The 25,980-nt window shown below is 43.2% G+C and overlaps 1 long non-coding RNA gene across 1 annotated transcript; it reads left to right on the top strand.

The window, feature by feature from the left end:
- Positions 1–25,848, top strand: LOC129667809 (uncharacterized). Its single transcript, XR_008718808.1, has 5 exons — positions 1–188; positions 1,869–2,089; positions 21,495–21,672; positions 22,156–22,185; positions 25,040–25,848. It is a non-coding gene; the product is annotated as an uncharacterized LOC129667809 (long non-coding RNA).
- The last annotated feature ends 132 nt before the right edge of the window (positions 25,849–25,980 follow it).

Here is a 25,980-nt window from a genome sequence, read left to right as displayed (position 1 = left end):
TCCCAAGCCTGTTCTTCTTCCTAGGTTACACGATTCTGACACAAGAAGGCTCACAGAACTTCCTATGCAGCTTTGCTGTTCTGCAGGAGGGCTTAAAAATTACTTGAATCATATCAGGAATGCTATAAAGTCATTGCCAGGAATTATAAAATTATCAATCGAGAGACTCTGCTTCAATAAATAAGGTGGTGAGTGACTGAAAAGACATCATCCTCTGCCCTCCACATGCCAGTACACACCTATGCATACACACATACACACAAACACACATGGGAACCACAAGTACAAGTACAGATGCCCTAGGGGGGAAAAGAAGGAAGAGAGAAATAAGGAAGGAAGGGAAGAAGGAAGAGAAGTCTTCCCAGTCTTTGGTGGGGAGCTGCAACCCTAGTTGGGTTTCACTTCAACAGCTAGGATTAAACACGGGTTTTTACACACCCGTATTCTCTTTCGAGGTTTTGTTTGTATTCGTTGTTTGTCTGTCTGTCGAATTTGTTTTTGTTGTTGAAGTAGAGTCCAGTATATTCCAGGCTGACCTGGAACTCACTAGCAATTTAGGATGGCCTTGAACACCTAAGAACATATAAGAATGATATAGGAATAGTAGGAATGAAAGGGCAGCCTATTGATCTACTCTTCAACTATAGAGCTATTGTTATTCTCACATATTTTACATTGATATGGATTATTCTATGTTGAAACAGGTTTAAGCTTTTCATTGGTTTGTATTATTGTATGTTGATAAAATTTTAAGGTTATAATATACCATGATACACACGGTGTATGTAATTTCAACTCTTGTATAAAGTATTGTGCCTATGCAACTCATTTGAAAATACAATGTGAAATTCTAGTCCTTTTGAAAGCTACTATTACAAACTGTTTAGGATAATTTTTTTTTATTTTTCCAATTTTTTAAATTTTTATTAATTACAGTTTATTCACTTTGTATCCCCCCTGTACCTCCCTCCCTCCTCCCCTTCCAATCCCACCCTCCTTCTTTCTTACCTGTGTTCCTCTCTTAGTCCACTGAAAAGGGAGGTCCTCCTTCCCTTCCTTCTGATCCTAGTCTATCAGGTCTCATCAGGAGTGGCTATATTGTCTTCTTCTGTGGCCTGGTAAGGCTGCTCCCCTCTCAGGGGGAGGTGATCAAAGAGCAGGCCAATCAGTTCATGTCAGAGATAGTCCCTGTCCCCATTACTATGGAGGCCACTTGGACACTGAACTGCCATAGGCTACCTCCGTGCAGGGGTTCCAGGCCATCTCCATGAGTGATCCTTGGTTGGAGTATCAGTTTCAGAAAAGACCCCTGTGCCCAGACTTTTAGGATTTGTTGCTGTCCTTGTGGATCCTGTCCTCTCCAGGTCTTACTATCTTCCACTTCTTTCATAAGATTCCCTGTACTCTGCCCAAAGTTTGGCTATGAGTCTCAACATCTGCTTCGATACCCTGCAGGGTAGAGCCTTTCAGAGGCCCTCTGTGGTAGGCTCCTGTCCTGTTCCGTGTTTTCTCCCTCCTCTGATGTCCATCCTCTTTGCCTTTCTGAATGGGGATTGAGTATCTTAGCCAGAGTCCTCTTTCCTGATTAGCTTCCTTAGGTATACATATTTTAGTATGTTTATCCTATATTATATGTCTAGTAAAGGATAATTAAATAATGCAGGTTAATAGTCAACCAAACTAATGGCCATGTCAGATACTAATCTATTTTCTTATAGAAATATATATCGTAGGCAGAACAGATAGTAAATACCTAGAAACAACAATGTTTGCCTGTTTAGATTTACTATAGGTAAATAGGTGGTCTTCAAAAACTTCAGAGACCTACAGAATATAGCAATTTAAGATTTTTTTAAAAATTAATTTAGGTCTTTTGACATTGAGACATGACAACCCCTGGCAGCACCCCCACTCGACTTGAAAGATGATGATGAGCGTCAAAGAATCTCCATTAGGAAATGGCTTCAAACACAGCAAGCTAGTCACCAGGCAAAGAAAATGGCCTACTCCCTCTGCAGACAGCATGCTGTCCAAAACGGGCAAAACTTAGACGGGGGCAAAGTAGAGTGACAAGCTGTGCCAAGACAGGGTAAGTAAGTCCTTCACAGCTCCTGATTCACAAGTCTTCTGCCAGATATAGTAAGCCAGAAGGCTGAAGATTGATGTTCCAACATTATAGAGAAAATCTGAATGTCTGTCCAGGCAGCCAGCTGTCTGTCAGTTCTTAATATTGGAAGCTGCTTGTCTGCACTTCCTACATACTTAGAGTTGAAGACTAGATAGTTATAGTCTTACAATTAAGTTTAAGTTGTTTAGGATTTAAGAAGATGTTTTTAGATTGGTAATACAAGCTATAATAAAAAATTAATTTAGGTACAAAACTCTAAACTCACCAAGTTAGGGTAGGTAATAGAATTTTTTTTAAAGTTGCCAAATGCATATATATACTAGACACTGTATATGTAAATCTTATCTAATAGTTTTCATAATTGTTTCATAATTATTATTAAATATCACTTTATTATTGAAAGAAAAAGAGCCTTTATTGGACTTACGTGGACTGTATAATGTTTGCCCTTGTTTATGTAAATGCTGGTTTCTCTACCGCACAATCTGGTTTCAGTCCAGACATGGCACTGTAATGTTTATTCTACGTATCTCCCGTCTCAAGTTTGTGTAATCGTGCCCACCATTTGTTCTCTGTTGTGCTGACAGAACACCAACCAGCCAATGCTGAGCAATACAGAGAACGGGGTGGGAAAAGAGAAAGAAAGTGGCGACACGAGGGGAGGACCAAAAAGTATCAGGAGAAGTGACCGGAGCTGGGAGGTGCTTAAAAAGCAATTATAATGAAAAATTGGGCTGGGAGGAAGTGTGAACTTGGAGCATTAGGATGGAGTAATTATTGCTCAGTATTGTGCTCTAGGCTAGTTAAATAAGTCACCGTCTCCACGTGTTGTTATTTGGGTAAATAGCTACATAAAGATAAACTACCAGTGCAACCTTACCAAATTTATGACTTGTATTACATTCATAATCATTCTACATGAGCTCTTGCTTTGTATTTGGCTTTTTCACTGTCTAGCTCTGGCTGTCTTAAAATTCACTATGTAGGCCATGCTGGCCTCAGACTCACCAGGATCTAACTGCCTTAGCCTCCTGAGCGCTGGGACTGAAGGTTTGCACCACCACATCCAGGAAGAATGGCTTTGAACTCTTGAATTTCTTGATTCACTTCCCATGTGCTAGAATTACATGCATGCACTACCCCATTCAATTGCTGTGTTGTGGTTGCTACTGTTTGTTTTTTAAGACCAGGTGTTGCCAGGGAGTACAGTCTTGCCTCAAATTCAAGGTTCTCCGGCTTCAACCGCTCAAGTTCTGGACATTTGTCCCACTGCTCAGCTTCATTGCTAGGTTGTTTTTTTTCGTTTGCTTTTGCTTTTATTTATTTACTTAGTTAATTTTTGACACAGAGTCTCATGTAGCCCAGGCTGGCCTTCAACTTGCTGTAACCACGGCTGGTCTGGTTCCTCTGTGTAGCCTTGGCTGGCATGGACTTGCTCTGTATTTCAGACTGAAACCAAACTGGCCTCGATCTCATAGAGATCCACTTGTCTCTGCCTCCCAGAGTGCTGGGATTACAAGTGTGCACTGCAGCATCTGGCTTCATTCCTCATTTTTCTACTCCCATCTCCCAGTGCTTCTAACCCTCCTAGGTTAGTCTTCTAACCTAGGCCTGGAATGTTTTCAGCCACTGAGATTTACTGCTGAATAAGCACACTCTTTCTAGCTCTTTCTGAACTCTGGCTGGCTGCCTCAACTGAGCTGTCCTGGCTCAAAATCTTTTCCATGCTGACTGATTCAACCTGGCTTCTCTCAGTTTCTCACTGAATTGTTCAGCTTGGCCTCAAACTAACTCTAGCAATCTGTTCTAATCATCTGGCTTCGTTAGGGTCCGTGAATCACTGAAGAAAGACCCCAGATTCAGATCATATGCAAAAACAAAGAGCAGTTATTCTGCAGAGAATCCCAGCAGGCTGGGGTCACCATTTTCACAAAATGGCGGTGACCACGAGGGGAGCTCATAGGCTCCTTTTAAAGCCAAAAAGGTAAATTTCTACAGTAGCTATGTTTGGGAACTAAACTTTTGGGGGACTGGCTGGTGCCCACGAAATTAAGTCCTCTTGGCTTCTTATTCTCTGGCTCATTCTGTCTGCACCTGTGTCTAGCTTGTTCTCTCTTCAACCTTTCTCTGTAAAACTCTCCCGATAAAAACTGCCTGTGAATTCCACAAACCCAACTCCACTGCACTGCCTCTCAAGCACCCTCTCCATGAACCACCAGAACAGCACTGACTAGAACTCAAAGATCTGTATGCCTCTGTCTCCTGAGTGCTGGGGTTAAAGGTGTATAGCACCACACCTGAACCTAAGCTATTCTTTCCCTGAAATTTGCTCTATACCAGGGTGGCCTTGAACTCAGAGATCTGCTTGACACTGTCTCTTGGGAGTATTCCAGGAGTATTGCACAGACCCAGAAGGTCTTTAGATGTAATCTCTTGCCAGAACAATTCCTATACATGCAGGCGCTCTCAGAGGCCGAAAAAGAAAAGAAAAGATGTTGTGGGCAGGTTTTTGAAGATACTGGGATGACACTGGGGTTCTCTGCAAGAGCAGTTTGTACTCCTAACCTCTGAGCCATCTCTCTAGCTCCTTATTATTACACTTGTATTTTTGTTGGGGGTGCACACATATGGCACCTGTGAGAAAGTCAGAGGACAATTCTGTGGAATCTGTTATTTTCTTCCACCCTACATGGATCTTCAGGATTATGAACTCACTTTTTTTAGGCTGACATTATTGGGCTGCATGAGCCTTTATCAGCTAAGCCATTTCACAAGCCCTACGGTCACAGTTTTACACTGACACAATAGAAAGCGGTAGAGCTGGAATGAGAACTGTCTGCTAAATATTGGTAGAGCCTTGTTTGCCTTTCACTACTGCTATATAATCGGAAGAGCGTTCTAGGCAGGACCCTGCGATCAAAGCATCCATAAAGCATGACAGTATAGCTAAAAGCCTTTCCTTGGAATACATCCGAGCTATATATTTTTTTTCTTTTGTTCTCATCTTGCAGTGCTGGCTCCTAACCCAGACCTAGCACATGCTGAGGAAATGCTCTGCTACTTTGATAAATCTCTAAACCCCTGACAGGCCTTTTATTAACTATAAACTTCAGAAGCCTCCATTAAGAGGGGAATCAAACTTATATGCACAAATGAATAAGCACTTCCTGTAAAGAGAAATTAAAGCCCTGAAATTTTTTGGTTTGTTTATTTGTTTTTGTTTTTTTGAGACAGGGTTTCTCTGTGTAGCCTTGGCTGTCCTGGAACTCTGTAGACCAGGCTAGACTCAAACTTCGAGATTCACCTGCCTCTGCCTCCCGAGTTCTGGGATAAATGCATGCGCCACCACTGCCAGCTTTCTGTTTGGTTTTGCTTTTTCTCTAGCAAAGCCTGTCTATGTAGCCCAGGCTATCCTGGGACCCTCAAAGGTCTTGCTTCAGCCTCCTGAGTCCTCAGACTACAGGAATATACCAGTACACCCTTCCTCCCAAACAGTTTGAAAACAAATTAATATAAATGGTTGAATGAATAGGAATATAAACTGATTAAATATTACTGGATGTTGTTTTAGACTAATGCCTCAAGCTCATTCCTAATGGATCAGGCTCAGAATCCACATGCAGCCACACATATCAAAGTATCACATCCAAAGAGGAACTAAGTTGTTATCTGGCCTTTGAGGAAATCAAGAGGGGGGGAGAGAGAGAGAACATCATGGAAGATAGATCAAAGTCAGATTGATAGTGATTTGTCCTCAGCCCTAATCCTTGTGTAATGATTTACCAAACTGAGCTTGGTAGCACAGGCCTTCAGTCCTAGAATCAGGAGGCACAGACGGGCAGATCTCCTCAAGTTTGAAGCAACCACGGTCTACATAACAAGTTCCAGGCAGCCAGAGCTACGCCATGAGACCTAACTGATCAGTTTATTTTCCTGTTGGACAAGGGAAGTAACTTTGGAGCAATTCACTTGCATTTTGCCGATTTCGTTTCAACTTTGACTGTGAAACTGTGATTCTTCAAACACATCTTCTATCTGGGTAATAAAGTGTTAGCAGTTGAGTAAACTAAACTTAATAGTTTTCTCCTTGACACGCCATAGCTTAGTTATTTTATTGTTTTAAGATGCTCAATGCTAAGACTAGGCCTGGTGGAACAGGGCTTGTAAGCCCTGGAAGGCCAAGGCATGATGATCCCCAATTCAAGGCCTCTCTGGGCTAGAAGGTTCAAGGTCAGCCTGTGTAACTTCCTGAGACACAAAAGGACAGCCAGTGTGATAGCTCGAGCCTGTAATCCCAGCACTCTGGGAGGCAGAGGCAGGTGGATCTCTGTGAGTTTGGAGGCCAGCCCAGATCTACAAACTGAGTCCAGGACAGCCAAGGCTACACCCTGAAAAACCAAACAAACAAACAAACAAACAACAACAACAAAAAGGCTAGGGCTACAGCTCAGTGGAAAAGAACTAATTTGCATGTATGGGACTCTAGGATCAACTCTCAGAATTGAGGGGCTGAGGTGAGGGGAGAAGAGAGAGGGCAAAAAGAACCCTGGTACTGATCTCATCAAGTTTCTAGATGTGCCAATCCTCAGGGTGATGTTTAATTCATTAATCAGTCACTTGTATTCAAATTCCAATTTTGAAACTATTAATATCACTTACAAACACGGGGATAAGTTTTGCTTTTAAAGCCATGAAAATTCAGAGGATTAAAACTGATTGAAGCACATTTTTGGTTGATGATTTTAATTTATTTGAAGTCCAAAAAAAACAAAATCAATCATACTGAAGCCATGCATGGTAGTATGTGTCTGTACTCCTGGGTGGTCAAGAGGTAAAGACAGGAGGAAAGCTTGAGGCCATGGTTCTGGATCAATAAGGACCACAGAGTGACATGAAAGAGGTTGGAAGGAAGGGAGGGAGAGTAGGAGGGAAGGACCATAGAAAAAGACTAACGAAATGTCTCAGTGACAGAGCACATGGCTAGGTCAGTCCCTAACAAAAACAAACACACAAACACGGAATTAGGGTAGCAAACTATTGGCCTCAGCATGACAACACTGGTCTATATTTCTATTGTAACAGGGTCCCTAACCTTAGCACAACTTATACCATGTTGGAGGCACTATTCTGACCTTTAGACCCAGCACATAGGCCCCAACACCTGTCAAAATGGGAACAAAGACCTAATCCAACAAAGACCTAGTTCATACTTTCAGGATCCAGGAAAGTCCCTCAATATACTTACTGGCCTTGCTTCTTGGCTTCTGTAGTTCTGCTCCTTGCTAGCTATCCTTGCCAAGTGAAGTGTGTCACCCAGGATATTTTTTTTTTCTTGTACATAAAAGATAAAGAAACAAAACCTGCATGATTTACCTGCATTAAGATTTCATGTTCCACTTTAAGAGTATTCGTGTGTGTTCTCTGGTAGAGTTACCGTGCAACGTTAGGTAGGAAGACTGAGTTAAATATTCTGTGATTTCACAATGAGGTCCAGCCTGTACTATAAGAGAACCCCGAGTCTCGAGGATTGGGGAGATGGCTCAATGGTTAAGAGCATGCCTGCTCTTACAGACAACCTAGGTTCAGTTCCCAGCATAAATGTGGCTGTTCATACCTGTTAGTAACTCCAGTCCCAGGGAATCCAACACCTTCTTTTGGCTGCTGCAGACACCAGGCTTGCATGAAATAAAGATACATACATGCAGTAAAAAAAAAAAAAAAAAAAAAAAAAAGAAAATCTATATATATTATATATATAATATAATATAATATATATAATATAATTGGGCCTGCAGGGAGTTGGGGGAGCTTAGGGATGAGACCTAATGCCCCGGTTCAACTCTTAGATCCTCCATAAAGGCAGAAAGACAGAACTGATTCTCTAAAGTAAGGGTGAAAGGAGAGAAATGACTCCACAAAAATTGTCCTCTGCCACATATCCATCATGACTCCCCCAAAATAATCAAGCAAAACAAAATAAAATAAAAAGTCAGGTATGGTGGCTTGTATTCATAATCCCAGTACTCAGTAGGCTGGGCGAGACCATTGGCTGTGAGTTCAAGGCCAGCGCTACACAGTAAGACCCTGACTTAAAAATACATAAAACAGAGGGGCTTATGGGGGGATACAAAATGAATAAAGTGTAATTAATAAAAGTTAAATAAAAAATTTAAAAAAGTACATAAAACAAATAAAATAGAAAAAGGTGAAAAGTGATTACTATACAATGTGTGTGATATCACTCGACTAGATATAAATACGTAGAATTATATAGTTTTAGACATTCATGTACTCAAAACAATGAGTATATAAAATTAAATGGTATTTAAAAATAGAAACCACACACCACGAAGTCAATAAAACAACGAGAGAGTTTAAACATCTATGGCGTATCTAGGAAAGAGATGGGATTACTGAAAACGTATCTATGGATGCAGAAGACTTTAGCTCCACAGGCAGTTAACAGGAACACAGCTGCAAGGGGCAGGGGCTATAGTACCTGAGGCGGCCCTGTCCTTGCAGAGCATCGGATATCCGGCTTGAGGTGCGGTCAGCCAGGCAGGGCAGGAAGGTGAAGTCATGACATCAGCGCAGATATCCTCTTTGGGATGGGAAATTCCTCAAGTCTGAAGCAGACAAAGATTTTTCCTGATAAGTACTGTCTGGGACCAAACCTCAGCCGAAGACTGGCTAATGAACTTGTAGGAAGAATCCGAAGGTGGGTGTCATGCCAGTGGTGATCCAGAATTCAATTAAAGTGGCTTCACTGTGATTTCACAAGTGCAACAGCTGTGAGACAGACTTCCACACGTTCCTTATAAATGTGGTATAAATTATCTAGTACGAGCATTCACCAGTTAGGAGTCTCTGCAATAACCACTGCATTTGTGATGAATAATTCTCCATGATGAATCTGTAAATGCAAAGAACATGGCTGACAAACACCCAGATTAGTAAAATAAGCATTTTGACATAAAGTATACATGCATGTCCTGAGTTCAAATTGTATGCAATCACTTAGAATGATTTTTTTTTTTTAAATCTGTAGAGCTGCAAACCCATTCCTGTAATATGTCTGCTCACCAGGAAATAAAACTTGATCTGAAATCTGATCTTACTAATCTAATATTACTAGCATAAGGCCACTGTGGTTTGCCAGAATAAGTTAATGAAATCATCAGTGTGTTTTAGAAGCACCAGGTTTTTTTTGGAGTGGAGAGATGGCTCAGGGGTTAAGATCTGAGCCCTGCTCTTGCAGAGGACCAGAGCTTGATTTTTTTTTTTTTTTAAGAGCTAGTTCTCTGGGGCTGGGGAGCATGGCTCAGGGTTACTAGTTTCTCCCTAGCATTCGTAGGGACCTGAGTTTGATAGCCAGTACCACACACAGAAAATAAAAAGGTTAGCTCATCCAAAGTCTTAAAGTCAAACGCAACGCAGTTCTCAGTCTGATTAGCTTCTTGCCATTCACTGTGACTGACTATCTGTTTATCTAAGTAGCATGGTCCAGTTGGACAATGCTAGCCCACACAAGAGACCTTTATCATATGTTTCAAACCTACGGGAAGTGTTAGGGGAGAGAAAAAAAAATACTCCTCTTGTGCTTAAGACCCTGTCTGTGCTCGAGAAATAAAATGACCCAAGATAGAGGAAGTAAAGAACAGTGCACACCTTCTATAATTTTTGCATTTTCTTTTTCCTGAGACAGGATTTCTATAGCCTCAGTTGTCTTAGATTCACTTTGTAGACTAGGCTGGCCTCGAACTCACAGCAATCCTTTTGCCTCTGCCTCCCTGAGTGCTGGGATTAGAGGTATGGGCACTGCACCCGGCTTTTTTATTTATAATTTTTTTTTTTAATTTTTGCATGTCTATTGCAAAGGGGAATAGACAACCAAATGACCAGGCTAGAGAGCTGCCATATCTTTTGGAGAAACTCTAAATTGTGAAGAAGTGGCAAGACAAAAAAGGATTTGCGCCAGGAAACGGTATCTTATACAGAAGTCACTGGTCGATATGGGGATGGGTGGGGTAGCGAGGAAGATAAGAGTTATTGTAGAAGCTCTGTTTGCTTCCCAGCAGGGATTTGTAATGGCCTATGATAAGAGATTTCTTCCTTCCTGGCAGAGCCGACATTATCTCAAGGGAGATTTTGCTGTCAACTTCAGGAAGAAGTGGACAGGACAAGTCTCCTTTCTGCACCCACTGTGTCTCAAAATAACATGTGGGGCTGAGGTGTTTGAGGACACGTCCTTGGCTGTTTCCTTAGGGCATGTTCATTTCTTCTTCACAGTGTCTTTTGGGACACTGTTAAACGTGCATGGTCTATAGATGTGTGTGTGTGTGTGTGTGTGTGTGTGTGTGTGTGTGTGTGTGTTTCTGTTGCTGGTGTTAGGGCTGGTGCATGGCGCATGCAAAGCATAGAGTCTACTACTGTACCCTACCAAGTTTAGTGTGTATGTATGTGAGTGTGGTGTATTAGCACACATGTGTGCTCAGGTACATGTATAGGAAGGCCAGAGAAGAACAGCTCTATGACGCTTTGCATTATTCTTTTGAGACGGGGTCTCTCAGTGAACCTGGATCTAGGCCGGAGACAGCAAGAACCAGGAATTCTCCTTCCTATCTCCACCCTCTACGGCACTAGGGTTACAGACAACCACACTTGGCATTCTTTTTTAAAGATCTATTTTATTTATTTATTACATATACAGTGTTCTGTTTACATATGAGCAGAGGGCACCAGATCTCATTATAGATGGTTATGAGCCACCATGTGGTTGCTGGGAATTGAACTCAGGACCTTTGGAAGAGGAGCCAGTGCTCTATAACCTCTGAGCCATCTCTCCAGCCCCCACACTTGGCACTTGGTTAACATTTTTTACTGGAGGTGGGTTGTTTCAGCAGGACAGCTACTGCTCAGTCGTCAGTGGTTTTGTCAGCGACCCTGCTAAGCCAGGCGTGGTGGATTGCCATCTGAAGACAGCCTGGGACACAGAGTGAGACTCAGTTGTCTAGAATAAAATAAAAATCAGGATGAGATATTAGTCAGGGCTGGAGAGATGGCTCAGAGGTTAAGAGCACTGACTGTTCTTCCGAAGGTCCTGAGTTCAATTCCCAGCAACCACATGGTGGCTCACAGCCATCTATAATGAGTTCTGGTGCATAATAAGATTGGCGTATACATAATAATAATAAATAAATAAGAGATATTAATCAAAACCCAAGCCTATTTAAAGATTTACAGGGGCCCAAACCTAAGCATAGCTTACTCCATGATGGAAGCACCATTCCAGCTGCAAGACTCAGCACATAGACACAACCACCTGCCAAAACTAAATCGATAGACCTGATCCATTAAGGTCCATGCAGTTCTGGGAAAGGCTCAAAATGTACTAACCTTGCTTTTTTTTAGCTTCTGTAGTTCCACTTCTGGCTGACCGTTCTTGTTAACTGAAGTATGTCAGCTCTGAACATGGCTTTCGTGCTTACAAATTCACCGTGAGAAAGGCCCAGGGCTACACCGGAATCCCGAACACCCAGTGTAGTCTCTGGTGAATGAGTTCTTTCTTTTGGCTTCAATCCACGTCCCAGCAGCCGTCTCTGGTGAATGTCTCACATCATTATCCACGGTGAAGCTTTTGTTTGTTTTGTGTAGGCTTTTATTCTTCGTCTACCTTCTTTGGGTTCTTATAGCTAGCTCTCTACCTCCCTTCTCCACCCCAATCCCTTCCAACCCTAGGTAGGAGAGAAAGGAGGTTAGTGGGGGGAGGAAGTGTAGACTGCTCTCTTCAGACTACTTCCTGCTGTTTAGGGTCGTTGGGGTCCCTGGTGGCAGGGCCAACCAGGATATCTCCAACTTCTCCTCAAACTGCAGCAACAGCAACCAGGAGCAGAGAGGCAATGCCGCCTTCTACAGGCATGCTCTGTCCCTCTCTGGGCTCTGGCATTTATTATTCCCTCCCTGCAATTAAACTATCTGCAGCTGGCAAAGATCAAGCCCCTCTCAGAGCCCGAACAAAGTAAACAGTCTGTTGCTGCAGACAATCCAAAGCAGTACCATATCCCACACCTGGGATTAAAACAAAAACATGTTTATATAACATAACTGGGTTTTTAAAGAAACCAAAACTCCCACTACAGTTTTGTTTGTGTTTCAAGACAGGGTTTCTCTGTGTAGCCCTGGCTGTCCTAGAACTCACTCTATAGACCAGGCTGGCCTCAAACTCAGAGACCCACCTTCCTCTGCCTCCTGAGTCCTGAGATTAAAGGCGTGTGCCAACACCCTCTTCCCAGCTTTACCCATATATGTATTCCATACATAGATATGAAAAGCAAGTGAAAAGTCTAACCTCAATGCTATCAGAGATACCAGGTTCACCCCTGCACTGGAAGCTGCGGGACCAACTCACCTCAGCTCTCTCTTGGCAAGTAAAGTATCGCGCTTTGAGCAACTTAGGGCAAGTAACCAAAGAAAGGAATCCAGGACTTAAAGGACGCTTAGCTTAGCTTCTTGGAAATCAAAGCCCTCTTTCATGCCCTTTAATTCTTGCATGTGTAAGTCCTCCTGCTTCCCATGACCTCATTGCAAGGGACATTTTACCTTGATCTTTCCCTACATTCCTATCAGAAAACCATTTTTTAATTACTTTTTTTTTTGTTTGTTTGCTTGAACACACACGCATTCCCTGTGACATTTACTTTTGTTTTTTGTTTCTTTCTTTCCTTTCTTTTTTGAGACAGTTCTCTTTATTATGTAGTTCTGGGTGTCCTGGAGCTCACTATGTAGACTATACTGACCTCGAAAGAACTCATAGAGATAATAGAGATTCACCTGTCTCTGCCTCCCATGTGCTGGGATCAACAGCATGTATTACCATGCTGGGCTCCTACATGTATTTTCATACATATAAATTTTAAATCTAGTGTATATGAGAAAAACCGTATTTGTCTTTTTCTTCTTTCTTTCTTTCTTTTTTTTTTTTTTTTTTTTGAGACAGGTTTTAACACTATCGCACTCCTCCTGAGTACTGGGATTAAATGTCCCCGTGCACACAACTGCCTGTTTGTTTTTGCGACAGAATCTTACATAAGCCAGGCTGTCTTTGAACTTACTGTGTAGCCAAAGATGACTGATGACACCTGCTGAGAACTCATACTTCTTGGGGCTAGAGAGATGGCTTAGTTGCTAGAAGCACTGGCTTCTTCCACAAAACATGAGTTCAGTTCCCGCCATCCACATGGTAGCGCACAGCCATCTGTGACTGACTCCAGTTCCAGGGGATCCGATGCCCTCTTCTGACTTCCGTGCAAACCACACAGGTTCACATATAGACAGACAGGCAGACAGCACATACATAAAATAAGTCTTTTAAAAAAAAAAATCTTTTTTTTTTTTCTTCTTTTGAGGCAGGGTTTCTCTGTGCAGTGTTGGCTGTCCTGGACTCACTTTGTAGACCATGATGGCCTTGAACTCACAGCCATCTGCCTGTCTTTGCCTCCCTGAGAATGCACTTCCATGCCCGGCTACAAAACAGTGTTTCTTACCATTATCAAGCTACTTACCAGCATCGGCTATTTTTTATTTAAAAAAAACTGATAGTAACAGGTGGGCATGGTGGCGCACGCATTTCATCCCGGCGCTTGAGAAGCAGAGGCAGGTGGATCTCTGTGAGTACTAGGTCAGCCTAGTCTACAAAGCAAGTTCCAGGACAGCAGGGCTGTTACACTGAGAAACCCTGTCTTGAAAAATACAAAACTAAACAAACAAACAAACAAAAATATTGAGAGAACCAAGCACAGTGCAACAAGAGGCTGGGACGCCAGGCCTCCTTGAGACCAGCACAATGTTTAGTATTTTGATTATCGCTGTGACCTAATGATGGGCAAAGAGGCAATTTAAGGACCGTTTGGGAGATGCTATCCATTATAATGAGGAAATAATGGTCTCTGGAGTCACAGAGTGTCTCAAGTGAAGTTTGGTAGTAGACTTTCGTTTTTAAACCGGGTCTCACTGTATAGCCCTAGCTGCTCTGAACTCATAGAGATCCACCAGCCTCTGCCTTTCAAATGCACGAGCCACCACACCCAGCCTCCTATCCCCTTTTATTCAGTCTGGGCTCCTAGCCTTTGGGGTGGAGTCACTCCAGGCTGAGTTTTTCTTCTTCAGCTGATCCTTTCTGAAAACTCACGTGCCTAAAAATGTGTCTCCCAGGTGATTCTCAGCATAGGCCACAGAGACTGACAATCACCTAGAACTCATTGTGACTGAAGATGACCTTGCAATTATAATCTTCCTGCTTTCACCTCCAAAACACTAGGATTGCAGGCATGCATGTGCAGTTTATGTGGCTTTGTGCGTGCTAGGCAAGTGCTCTACCAACCGAGCTATATTCTCAGCCCTAATATAACATTTTTGTTGTTGTTGAGACAGGGTCTCACTATGTAGCTCTCTGGTTGGCCAGGAACCTGTTAAGTAAACCAGGCCTGCCTCTGCCTCCCAAGTGCTGAAATTAAAAGTATGTGCTACCATGCTTGGCCTAACACAACACATTTTTATTTTGTTGAGTTCTATTTAATTTATTAGTATAGAATTTAATATGAGGTTTTTTTTTTTTTTTTTTTTTACTATTTAGTAATAAGTAGTAGTATTTTAACGTAAACGCTCTTTCTTTTCTTTGTGTATTTTAGAAAGCTGTTTTAGCTGGGTGTAGCGGCACATGATTTTAACCCTAGCACTCAGGAAGCAGAGGCAGGTGGATCTCTGTGAGCTGAAGGCAAGCCTGATCAACATAGTGAGATTTTAGGACTACATAGTAAGACCCTCTCTCAAGAAAAAGAAGAAAGAAAGAGAAAAGAGAGCTATTTTATTTTTTAAGGATCGTATTATTTTTATTTCATGTGTGTGCATATTTTGCCTGCATGCATGTATGCACATCACATGTGTGCATGGTGCCCACAGAGGTCAAAAGGGGTGTTAGAGTTACAGATACCTTTGAGCCACCCACGCTGGCACTCAGCATTGAATCCAGGTCCTCTGCAAGAGCAACAAGTGCTTTTCTGTCTTTCTTTTTTTTTCTTTCTTTCTCTCTTTCCTTCTCCCTCTTTCTCTCTGTTTTTCTCTTTGTTTCTCTTTCTTTCTTTTTTTTTTTTTTTTTTTGAGACAGGGTTTCTCTGTGTAGCCTTGGCTATCCTTGAACTCACTCTGTAGACCAGGCTGGCCCTGAACTCAGAGATCTGCCTGCCTCTGCTTCCAGAGTGCTGGGACTACAGGCGTGGGCCATTACCACCTAGGTGCAACAAGTAATCTTAACTGCCATCTCTTCAGCCCCGGAAACTATTTTAAAAGTTAATAAGACAGCTGGCTGGCTCTGGCAGCACATAAAGTAATCCTAACTTCTTTATCTATCTATCTATCTATCTATCTATCTATCTATCTATCTATCTATTTATTTATTTATTTATTTATAGGAAGCTTATTTTAAAAAGCTATTCTAGCCAGCCTGGTCTACAAAGCAAGTCCAGGACAAACCAAACCAAAACACTATTATAAAGTGCTTTAAAAGTAGTGTCATAAATATTAGGATTATTGTGCCTGGAGCATTAGACTTAAGTGTGAAATGAAGGGCGTAGCCACTGTGCATTTGTCTGCGCTTCCCTGTGCTTATCTTCCTGACAGATAATCCTTTGTCTGGGCTAAGTGTGTATGGTTTTGCAATATGATTACAGATTTTGTAATCTTGACTTTCATAGGACTTTCACAACTATGATCCACCAATGTTTTGTTTGTTTGGCATTTTGCTGGCTATCAACTGTCACTAGAATGTATTTTTCACAGTTTAGGCTGCAGATAAGGAAGGTCTTATCAGCAAAATAGCCCTAATTATGTAGGCAGAGCTTTAATTACTATGTGAGCTGTTTCAGGCAGCCACTTTTGGCTGCAATAGTTACGAAATGCCCTAATTGAAGGACTTTTTCTTTTTTAGTAATTTATCTTCATTCTATACGCATTGGTGTTTTGCCTGCATATATGTCTGTGTGAGGATGTCAGATCCCCTGGAATTGAACCCCACACGGCAGTGCTCCCAACGCTGAGCCATCTCTCCAGCACCCCCTAGCTGAGTGGCTTAAAGGTAGACTTACATTTCTCCCAGTTCTGCAATCTTGGAAGTCAGATCGGGTCATGGCCAAGTTCTAAGATGATGCTGGCCTGGGTTGTGCACAGCTACCTCCTTGCTGAGCCCTGGAATGGAAGAGAGGTGATGAGAAAGAAGACTTCCTCTTCCTCTTTTCTTCTCTCCTTTCCCAGTCCTCTCAAAAAAAACCAAAACAACATTGTTTCTATACTGAACAGTGTGAACTCCCCACCCCCAACCCTCACTTACTATTCTAAAGGTATTATAAATAATTGAGAGAGAATTTAAAGAATGTTATATGTATATGTTATACACAAAGATTAGATCTTTTGACACAAGAGATGTAAATATCCTCAGATTTCTGTCTCCAAAGGGGGCCTGGAGTTAATCCCCTTCAGATACTGAAGGGTGACGGTATTTTGAACCGGAAAGTTATCAGATCAAGGCCTGGTGGTACAGGTTTGTAAATTCTAGCTACTCGGGAGGGTGAGGCAGGAGGATGACAAGTTCAAGGCCTGCCTGGGAGACAGAGTGAGTTCAAGAACAGCTGGAACACGTAATAAGACCATTTCAAAATTAAAACTAAAAAATAGATCTGGAGACGTAGCTGAGTGGTGGTAGAGCTCTTGCCTAGCATGTTCAAGGCCTTAGGTTCAGGCTTCCTTCACCCAGCAAAGTGCACAAAAACAGCTCTCAAGTCCTGATGCATTCCTGTCACCCGAACAACTCCATTTATGGAGGCCTGGGGTATGTAGCTCAGTGGTAGAGCATTTGCACAAGACCATGGGTTTAATCCACAGCACCACAAAGCAAAATAAAACTCCCAAACTTTACTGGTGAGTTTATTTCATAAATTTTTGCTGACAATCCAATTAAACGCATCGAAGTAAATACACGCACAGTGGGCACTGAGGCCGTTGCAAAGATTAATAAAGTGACCACACAGGAGAGTTAATCGGCCAGGGTTTGAGACCGGGCATTCTAATAGCTTTGTTTACGGTTTAAGACAGGAGAGGAGACATAGTCTTCTGGCCTAGTACTTTTCCTTCACCATCAAAACTCTCAGAGCGTGTGCATTAAATTTATGCACACCAAGCTGACGGGAACATACTGACCTATATGCCAGCATTTTTTAGAACTCACCCAACCCGTTGGTTCATTTGAGGTTATCAGTAACTGTTATAATAGTCATCGCTTTTGATTAAGCTCATTGCAGAAGAAGTCACAGCGAGAATGATAATTGGTGAACAGGTAAATCCAGTATCTCACCTTGGAGCTTGCAGTAAACTGGAGAAATAACACCTGAAACCCCAAAGCTCTCTGATAATGCACTGGCAGAGACAATCTCTCTGCCTTTTCTTCCAGGTATCTGCACACCTGCCTTCGAATTTAAGCAGCTTTTTCTGTAAACTATGTACATTTCTCAGTAACAACAACAACAAAAATCCTTATTTTTGCCCTCCCTTTCATCTTTTGATATTGGGAATCACACAGGGCCTTGCATGTTCTAGGCAAAGGGGCCCTACCCTGAGCTACATACATCCTAGCCCCAAATCTTCATGTTCTCTTATAGTTTCATGATTTTTTTCTCTTACAGTTTTGTGATTGTTGTTGTTCTGTTGATTTGTTTGTTTTGAGACAAGATTTCTCTGTGTAGCCCTGGCTATCCTGTAACTCACCTATGTAAACCTGGCTGGCCTGGAACTCACAGAGACCCACCTGCCTCTACCTCCACTTTCTGAGTGCCGGGGTTAAAGGTGCACACTTTCATACCTGGTGACATTTTCAGAATCACACAAAACAATGAGAGGCTGGGTATAGTGGCCCATGTCTTTAATCTTAGCACTCAAGGAGGTGCTGGCAAGAGAGTCTCGGTGAGTTCAAGACCAGCCTGGTTTACATAGGTGAGTTACAGGATAGCCAGGGCTACACAGAGAAATCTTGTCTCAAAACAAACAAATCAACAGAAAACCCTGGAGATGTCAGATCACGTAGACTAGTAATGTTGATGGCAAAATCACTAGTAAATAGAGAAAAGTTATGGACTTGGGTCTTTGGACAAATTTAGGTATCAATCACGGGAATTTATTACTGACAGGTAATTCTGCCAGCTACTCTGGAGCAGGCAGGACAATGAAAAGGCATAGCCCTGGGGATTTCTATGCCAGAGACTGTGTTTATATGCATCTAGCACTCTTCACAGTAAACCAAAGTAAAATGTATTAGGTTTCTTAATTCTAGAGAATCAGAGATTATCCAGATAAAATTGATAAGCCATTTAAAAATTTTAAATTAAAATATCTGTTTTATTCGTATGAGTGTTTTGCCTGCCTGTATGCACGTGTACTATGTATATGCTACCTGCCCTTGGAGGTCAAAAGAAGGCATCAGATCCCCTGGACTTATGAATAGTTGTGAGCTCCCATGTGGTATTTGGAATCTAGCTTGGGTCCTATGTGAGAACAGGAAGTGTTCTTAACCTCTGAGCCATCTCTCCAGCTGTTTCGTTTTTGTTTTTTTCAAAACAAGGTTTCTCAGTGTAGCCCTGACTGCCCTGGAACTTGGGACCACCTGTGTCAGCCTCCGAGTGCTGGGATTAAAGACATGCTGCTCAGTTCACACCACAGCCTGCATGTCTGGAGAAGATAACTGCAGTAATTGATTAAAACTCACTTAACGCCCTGTGCGGCGGTGGCGCACACCTGTGATCCCAGCACTTGGGGAGGCAGAGGCAGGTGGATCCCTGTGAGTTTCAAGCCAGCCTGGTCTACAAAGTGAGTCCAGCCCAGGTCTCGTAGGTCCCAGGCTAATTTTAGACTTGCTATGTGGCCGAGGATGACCTTGAACTTCTGATCCTCCTGCCTCCACTTCCTGAGTGCTGAGATGATAGGCTTGTACCATGATGGCTGGTTTATGCAGTGCTAGGGATCAAAGTAAGGGCTTCATTCGTGCCAGGCAAGTACTTTACCTAATGAGTTACATTTCTAGCTTTAAAAGTAGTCCTAGTGCTGTGAATATGAGGCCAGCCTGGTCTACAAAGCGAGTCCAGGACAGCCAAGGCTACACAGAGAAATCCTGTCTCAGAAAAAAAATTAAAAAATTCCTAGCTGGGCAGTGGTGGCACACACCTTTGATCCCAGCACTCAGGAGGTAGAGGCAGGTGGCTCTCTGTGCATTTAAGGCCAGCCTAGTCTACGTCATGAATTCTGGGTCAGCCAGGGTTTCATAGTGAACCCTGTCTCAAAACATAATAAATAAACAAATGGGTCTGTGGTCTAAATTTCCATTGTCTAAGAAGCTACCGAAAGAGGAACCACTGTAAAAAGCTTTGAGGTAACCAACCTCCCACTACTAGGTAAAATACCGAGTTTCCTCCTTTAAGATCTACAAGTCAAGAGCCCTCTTTCAACACACACACACACACACACACACACACACACACACACACACACAAATACATTCTGATGTTTGTAATGGTGGTTTTATCTACAGTCATAATAATACTCTTGCACAGTTAAAGGTTTTGTTTTTTCATTTGTTCCACATTCAACAGGTGAACTTTTGATATTGTTGTTGTTTTGAGACAGAGCTTCTCTGTGTAGCAGTTCTGGCTGTCCTGGAACTCACTTTGTAGACCAGGCTGGCCTCAAACTCACAGAGATCCACCTGCCTTTGCCTCCCCTTGAGTGCTGGGGTTAGAGATGTGTGCCACTGTGGTTGGCTAAGGGCAGAGTAGCATGCATGTAGAGAGAATCTCTTATGTGCTGTATGGAAGCTTCACCGGTCAAGAAAAAGCCGGGGGCCTGTTAATTGAGGCAGGAACTGGGAAGTGGGGCTTCCTGGAGAATAAGAGGAACTCTGGGATAGAGTCAGAGGTGGGAGATTTACCCTGGACTCTGAGGAAGGTGGACGGATGAAGCTGGGGAGACGTAGCCAGCTATGTGGCATACATAGAACAGAAGAAATGGGTAAATAAAGTCATAAGCTAGTCGGGGAATGAGCCACTATTCATAATAATAAGGTCTCAGAGTCATTTTGGGAACTGGGGCACAGGAGGAATAGCCCTGCGGTTTCACATGCGTATTGATATATTAACCCATATACATACATAATTCCAATAGGAAGAGGTATGTTGGTATTAACAATCAGCACCCTAGCACGGTGCTGAGATGTGGTCAGCACCACATATCAGGTATGAGAAGGTATTCTTGCCAAGTAAGTCTGCAAGTACGCAGTCCACTTTACCTTGAAATCCTGGGCCCCATTGATTTGCATACAAAGAACCTTACACCCATAGCTACTCAACTCTGACACTGTCACCAGCTTTCCTTTACTGCCCTTTACTGCCCCTATATTGTTCTCCATCTGGGTCAGCCTTACTTGGGTCCTGTTTCCACAGCGGTCAGCTCCTCTGCTGGCTGCAAACCTCTCGGCAGTAGACGCTATGGCATGGGGAACTCCATAGCTGAGCCAGCCATCTCTCCAGTCTCTCTCCACATCTTTTTTTTGAGACAGAGGCTCTCACTGCATCTGGAGCTGGCTGTTCTTGGCTGGCACTGAAGTTAAATCTTTGTCGTTATTGCTTTCTCAAAACAGGATTTCTCTGTGTAGCCCTGGCTGTCCTGGAACTCACTCTGTAGACCAAGCTGGCCTTGAACTTACAGAGGCCTGCCTGCCTCTGCCTCCCAAGCGCTGGGACTAAAGGTGTGTGCCACCACCACCCAGCTTTGACGTTAAATCTTAAATAGAGGGCTTGTGGGATGGTTTAACACCAAGATTCTCAACCTGTGGTTCGAGACCCCTATGGAAGTCAAACAACCCTTTGACAGGGTCTCCTGAGACCATCAGGAACATCAGATATTTATAGTAGGATTCATAACGGTAGCAAAATTATGGTTATGAAGCAGCAACACAAATAATTTTATGGTTGGGGGTTACCACAACATGAGGGCCATAGCATCAGGAAGGTGGAGAACCAAAGGCAAAGGTGCTTGCCTGACAACCTGAGTTTGATCCCTAGGACCCATATTAGTGGGAGAAAAGCAACTCCTGTAAGTTTGATATTCGATCTCCGCTTGTGTGCCATGATATGTGTGTCCCCCTTGCCCACCCTCAAATTAAAAAAAAAAATCCTAAATAATATAACACGGCAATGAAACTGAATTTATTTTTCTTTCTGAAAATTTAAGCCTATTTATCTACTGACTAAAGGTAGTTTTCTTGGCTCTTTACAAGTTCCACCAGAAAACTCCCAGGTGCCAATAATTGAAGAGAAACATGAAGCCTGTGAAATGCTTTTGAGTTAAAGGCCAATGGTTCCCACGGATCCTGGGAGAATCAAGAGAGTCTAAGGGGCGTTTTCTGCACAGCAAGATGCAGTGGAGATGCAGCTCTGCCCTCAAAAAGTCCCGAGGTAAAAAATAAACCCACAGCTGTGAACATAGAGACGCTTGTGGAATATCAGTTGCTTCTGGGAGTGGCAGCACCGGGCCAACCTGTACTGTTGTCAGGTTAAGACAATCCAGGACCCCAACTCAGAACACTGCAGATCCAGGGAAATCAATCCAAAGGGCCCTGACAGAGCTGAGCTGGAAACGAGCCCACGGAATCCCTACTGTAGTTCGTGAGAAAGAAGGGTTGGGGTTGTAGCCCTGTGGGTGGGGCACTTGCCTAGCACACAGGAGGCCCAGCATATGGTAAGACTGGGTGTTGTGGTGCATGCCTGTAATCCTAGTACTATTTCAACAGGGGTGGGGGAGGTGAAAGGCTATCCAGCTGGTGACTGGGGTTTGATCGCCATGAACCCACTTGAAGTGGTTGGGGTGGTCTGGGGGGAAAAGGAGAGAGCGAGTAACACACAGCTCAGTGACTAAGGAAATATATCCTTCCTTTCCAGCGACTGTGGCCCCCAGACATCGGGTCTGAGGTAGCTATTAAATTGTTCCTTCTCTGTTCTCTATCTCTAGATGAAATTTTCTTCTCTGTCTAGACACCAGGGTTTGGAGAGGGCCCAGTGAGTATGAAGTTCCCATTAGGAGGTAAACAAGAGGCACAATAAAGTCATTATGTTCTCTGCTGCGCTTGGAAAATTGTGGCAATTCTTTTTGCACAGAGCCAGCCACCTCCGCAAAGTGTCAACAGGCGTTCACTAGCGCTGGATGCTCCCTGGCAGACCTTCTGTTTAGGAGACAGGCAGTTTCTTACTGCACCTTGCTTTCTTCATGACTCCAAGATTGAAATCTTGCCTCCTCCCTCCCCTCCTCCTCCCCTTTCTCTCCCTCAGCGGCATGTGCTAGGCAAATACCTCCGCCTGCAAACCTACATCTCCAGCCCTTGATCTCTCCTTGACTTGTTGACTGTTTTTCTTGGACGAGGTCTCCCGGAATTTATGATAGGGTGACTCCAGGCTTTCCTGCTCTCACCTTCCCCGGGAGGGGATTGCAGACATGCTTTACCACAGTAAGCACAGAGCTTCAGAAGGGAGATTTAAGCAGTTGTCAAAGGGCTTGGAAGTAAATGAAAAATAATGCAACTGAAAACCATGACAGTATTAACTCCAGAATATGAAGATAACCAAACTGGGCAGGGTTTTGCAAGCCTGAAATCTCAGCCTTTGAAAGACTTGAGAAAAGAGAGTTGCCATGAGTTTGAGGCCTGCCTCAAACAGACACTGGCGATCAAACTCTTGAGGATTTATTTTGACCTGTTAAGATTTACACTCTCTTGCTGAATAGCTCGGGGAGTTTTCATATATCCATCCGACTCACAAATTGCTCACGTCTTGCAGTCTTGCACAATTTTCTCTGTGGTAAATTCACTCATTTGTTCCTTTGTGTGTGCACATACATACTTTTTTTTTTTTTTCTCTACCATTTAAATTGAGTTCTTAGGAAGCTCAGAAAGCAACTATCCCTTTTGTCACCAGGTACTTTTTGTGCTTATTGCCCCAAACAGGACATTCTCTTACACAGTCCTTACACTGACTTACATAAAACTTTATTATATTAATTCTTTAATATCTAATCCAAAGTCTATTCAGGTTTCATCAGCTGTCCAACAGTGTCCTCTGCCGCTCTTTCTTTTTCCTTGTCCAGAATTTAACTCAGAATTGGGTACTGTGCATGGCTGTGATTGCCCAGCAGTTGCTTTGTATCTGGCAAAGTTCCTCAGAGCTGAAAGCATGGTCTGGTATTTTGTAGAACGCCATTCAATTTGGGCTTGGCTGACATTTCATCATTAGGTTTGGTTGATGTGTTTAAACAACCCTACACCATTCCTCAAGTGTTACGACAGGAGCAACACCTTGTCTGATCGTCTTGGTGTGGCTAATGTTCAGATGCTCATTGGCCTAAGGTGGGGGCCACCAAAATTTCCTATCATAAAGTCAAAATTTCTCCGCGTATAAATGCAAAGTCATCTTTGGAAGGACATTTTGATAGCTCTGTCATTCCCTGAGGCAGGGTCCCGTGTAGCCCAGGCTGGCCTCAAACTTGATATGTAGTTAGTAGCCTTCCCTTCTTGCTTCCATTTCCCAAATGCTGATATCACAGGTGTGGGTTAGCACGCTTAGTTCTGGGTGTTGCTGGGAGCACGAGGCGTCTGGGGCTTTGGGCAAGCATTTCACCAACGCAGCCACTTCTGCAGACTTTCTGTATGAGTGTTGGCCTACCTGTGTGTATGTGTAGGCCACATATGTGTAGGCCATACATACCATATGTATGACAGTGCCCACTGAAGGCCAGAAGTGGGAGTCAGGTGCCCTGATACCAGAGTTGTGGTTGCTGGAATGTGAACCTGGATCCTTTGCAAGAACAGAAGATGCTCTTAACCCTTGACGCATCTCTCCGGGTTTCATGCCCATCCCCTTCTCTGTTGCTTGCTAGTTTGCTTGTTTATTGTTTGGTTTTGAGTCGATGTCTTCTGTAGCCTAGGGCTAGACTGGAACTCACCATCTGAGGCTGGTTTTGAGCCCAGCATCCCAGATCCCAGGTCCTAGGGATACGAACATATAATACTACATCTAACTCCAATCTTTATGTGTGTGTGTGTGTGTGTGTGTGTGTGTGTGTGTGTGTGTGTGTAAGTTTGAGCATGAGAGTGCATGCACATACCACAGCCTGCATGTCTGGACGGCAGAAGATAACTGCAGTGATTGATTAAAACACATTTAAAGCCTGGCACACACGCCTGTAATCCCAGCACTCGGGGAGGCAGAAGCAGGAGGATGTCTGTGAGTTGGAGGCTAGCCTGGTCTACAAAGCAAGTCCAGGACAGCTAAGGCTCCATAGATAAATCCTTTCTCGGAAAACAAAAAGTAAAAACAAATGCAATAAAAATCATTTCAAAACAGAGCTTAGGGATATGATGGTGACAACTACTGTTATTCAAAAGGTAAAGGAAGGCAAAGATCATCCTCAACTGCATAGGGATTTCCAGGTCAGCCTGGGCTAAAAATGGACTACAGAGATACTTGGACAAAGACCTCCCCATGGCATAGAGTGGGGGCTCCTAGTGAAATCCTTCTCACCCCTCACGCCCACTATAACTGTGGTCCGGTGGAACCAGGCTTCATCCCAGATGGCAGCCAAATTGGGTTTCACCCACATGGTACTGGCTTTGGAGGTATACCAGAGTGAGAGGGTCTTACACTAAAGATACAGAAAATGACTGAAGACAGATAGTATGTAAGAGGGTTAGATTCCTTTTTTGGAATGGGAATATTTATTCTATTCCATTGTGTGTTGAAAGTATGTACCTTGTTTTTCCTTCTTCCTTTATAGATAAGAAATTCCAGCTTTATTAATAATAGCCAGAATCTGGAAACAACCCAGATGTCCCTCAACGGAGGAATGGATACAGAAATTGTGGTGCATTTACACAATGGAATACTACTCAGCAATGAAAAACAAGGAAATCATGAAATTTGAAGGCAAATGATCAGAACTCGAAAATATCATCCTGAGTAAGGTATCCCAGAAGTAGAAAGACACATATGGTATATACTCACTCATAAGTGAACATTAGACATATAATATAGGACAAACATACTAAAATCTGCATACCTAAAGAAGCTAAGCAAGAAGGAGGACCCTGGGTAAGATGATCAATCCTCACTCAGAAAGGCAAATGGGACAGACTTAGGAAGAGGGAGAAAACAGGGAACAGGACAGGAGCCTACCACAGAGGGCCTCTGAAAGAGGGTATCAAAGCAGATGTTGAGACTCATAGCCAAACTTTGGGCAGAATGCAGGGAATCTTATGAAAGAAGGGGGAGATGAAAGACCTGGAGGGGACAGGAGCTCCACAAGGAGAACAACAGAACCAAAAAATCTGGGCAAAGGGCTCTTTTTCTGAGACTGATACTCTGACCAAGGACCATGCACAGATGTAGCCCATGGTAGCTCAGTCTCCAAATGGCCTCTCTAGTAATGGGAACAGGGACTGTCTCTGACATGAACTCAGTGGCTGGCTCTTTGATCACCTCCCCCTGAGGGGGGAGCAGCCTTACCAGGCCACAGAGGAAGACAATGCAGCCAGTCCTGGTGAGACCTGATAGGCTAGAGTCAGAGAGGAGAGGAGGGCCTCCCCTATCAGTGGACTTGGAGAGGGGCATGGGAGGAGATGAGGGAGGGAGGGTAGAATTGGGAGGGAATGAAGAAGGGGCTATAGCTGGGATACAAAGTGAATAAACTGTAACCAATAAAAAAATAAATTAATTAAA

The sequence above is a fragment of the Psammomys obesus genome, unplaced genomic scaffold (genome assembly GCF_907164565.1).
Source record: "Psammomys obesus unplaced genomic scaffold, mPsaObe1.curated_primary_1811, whole genome shotgun sequence".
NCBI classification, from domain to species: Eukaryota; Metazoa; Chordata; class Mammalia; order Rodentia; family Muridae; genus Psammomys; species Psammomys obesus.
Note: the sequence above shows the minus strand (reverse complement) of the source record. Positions and strands in the feature narration are given on the sequence as shown.